This window comes from Bidens hawaiensis, unplaced genomic scaffold, assembly GCF_021521415.1.
Source record: "Bidens hawaiensis isolate Kalapana, Puna unplaced genomic scaffold, B.hawaiensis_p1.1 tig00019675_1, whole genome shotgun sequence".
NCBI classification, from domain to species: Eukaryota; Viridiplantae; Streptophyta; class Magnoliopsida; order Asterales; family Asteraceae; genus Bidens; species Bidens hawaiensis.
The window spans coordinates 38,996-41,537 of NW_027492987.1; the positions used below are offsets into that span (position 1 = coordinate 38,996).

The 2,542-nt window shown below is 41.9% G+C and overlaps 1 non-coding gene across 1 annotated transcript; it reads left to right on the forward strand.

Annotated features, from left to right (window-relative positions):
- The first annotated feature begins 2,470 nt into the window (after positions 1 to 2,470).
- Positions 2,471 to 2,542, forward strand: TRNAQ-CUG (transfer RNA glutamine (anticodon CUG)). The gene has a single exon. It is a non-coding gene; the product is annotated as a tRNA-Gln (tRNA).

Below are 2,542 nucleotides of genomic sequence, written 5' to 3' on the forward strand. Positions count from 1 at the left end.
CTCCTGACTTGCGAGGAGGTTACAGACCTACCCGCATCATACCCAAAGACCAAGCAGGAAACTCGGGAATTTCTGCAAGTGACAAGGACTTCCGCGGGAAGAATCCCCATGGAAAACCTTAAAAAACCCTTTTCAAAACCCTTTGCTTAAAGTCCAAAAGTTCACCTCACTTTATTAAACACTCATGAGAAGAACATTGGACTGGGGGGGACTTGAAGAGGTAGGTCCCAGCAGAGCCCAGTTGGACCCGCAAGACTCACCTTGAAGAGGAACGTCTGCGCAGAAACCAACTGGATCCGCAGGACCAACCATGCTCAGAGACGTGACGTCCTTACGCGCAGTACGCAAGCTGTTCCCGCAGGAAATGCCTCCCAATGGTGAAGGACTCCGCCTGTCCCCGCAGCCTTGGATACAAGCCATCAGGGAAGGCCACCCGCGCAGCAAGGCTACACGCACAAGGCACTTAGCTCTCAATCACTCAGTATCACCTGAAGGAATGAGCAAAGCCGGGAACAATCCCGCACAAGGGCGGGAGGGGGAATACTCCCGCCCAAATAAGCCAGTCCGTACGATACGGGAAGATCTTCTGTACTGTACCTGACGGGGTATGGGAAAAAGATCTGACTAAAGATACGACAGCTTATTGACAACAGTATGGCGAGCAGCATGCTCCTGTACTGTGTCACTATTAGCCGCTGCCTACTCACCAACTACTGCCATACCACGTGCGTAGCCGGCAGTTGGTGGAAAAGGAATAGTACACAGCAGGCCTGGTCACTATCAGCCGCTGCCTACCCACCAACTACCAGCAGGGCACGTGCGTAGGCCACTGTTGGTGGAACAGGAACACTGTTGCAGCCGGCCACACCTCCTTGGAAACCTACCTTCGGCTATAAATACCACAAATGGTATGACCATCATATCTTATCTTGTATCATCATATTATACCTGATATCTGCTCTAGCAATCTCTTAATATGCACTTATATTTAAAGAGCAATCTAGTCTGATTCTCACGCCGGAGGGTGGTCACAAGGAGGAACCCCCCCTTCTCAGTGACAAGCTCACGGTGTCTGTTTTGCAGGTTATCAGAAGAACCATCTTCTCTGGGTCTAACCCCTCGTGGGAAACAGCTATCTAACCCCCAGGTTACCAGTAATCTGCCCGGGGTCCGGTGTTTCTTCAACCCGTCTGTTATTCATCTGCTCTCGTTTTTTCCGGATGTGTTGGCGGATCGGTGTTCACCGTTTCAGGATTTGAAGAGTTTGAAGGCGGATTATAGTTCGTTTTATATGCAGAGTCACTTTAAGTGTTGCGAGTCGTTGGTTGAATCGTTGAAACATGTTTCGTGTGCGGAAGGTTACTTGCTACAGAACTCACCCAATGCCAAGTTCACCGTGATATATCCTCAATAGACGTATACGATGATCAGTAAACGTACGTTCAATGGCTGAACTAGAGAATGATTTATAAAATGTGAACCTGCACTTTAATAGAAGTTATTTCTTTTTATCTTTGTTAGGGCACTTTTGGCTAAAAACAAACATGGTTTAATTTCATCTATGTGAGATTAGCTTGTCTTGGGGCTTCTTCTACATTTCTTCATGTTGCTTGATGCTTTCGTTAAAAGAAATTGCGTAAAGTGCTAGTTCATATGATTTTGCTTTTTTTCGATCCGAATAGATGGACCTTCTTTTGTTTTCCACAACTCCATTTTGCTTTTTTGCAATCTTCCTCATGTTAATCATGATTATGCTCATTATTCTGCACACAAACTTGTAGTGCATCTTTGTAAAATTCTACCATCACAATTACAATATGAAACATAAGTCTAGCATAGGGTGTGAATAAATATGGTCAGACTCACAATGGTGAGGTTATATGGGTCAAGGGTTTCAAAGTTCTGAGTCAATAAATTTTCATAATATATATTTTCTAAGTATATTACTAGTTTGATATATGTTATTTGAGGATTGTATAATATGATACTATAGTTAAGTTGTCACTATATACTTGTGTTAAATAACCTATAAAATCATTAACAAAAAAGAAGTCACATCACCGAGCCATGATCTTAGTCGATTTGGAAAATATACAAGCCAATCCAACTTGACTAGTATTGTTGTGATCGAGAGCAAACTTTTGTTAGCTCAGCTCACTCGTAAAATATAGGACTAAAGGATAGGGATTGAAAATTGAAATCCTTACAAAACAGTAAAATTATAACTTAATTCTAATTAGCACTAATTCAAATTAGATTTTTAATATTTTTAGTCTCAAATTAATAGGTGATAAGATTCATTAAACAAAGGTATATCTCACCTTATAATTATTAAACATTAAAACATTTTTGTCCTATTTGTGGTTTAAGGCATTGGTCTTTGAATCCAGCAACTGAGCAACACCATTTCAGATCTCGCTAGGTTTTTTGTATGACTTTAGTAATTTAATGCTTAAGTACATTGCAAACAGGTCCTATGGTCTAGTGGTTAGGACATTGGACTCTGAATCCAGTAACCCGAGTTCAAATCTCGGTAGGACCT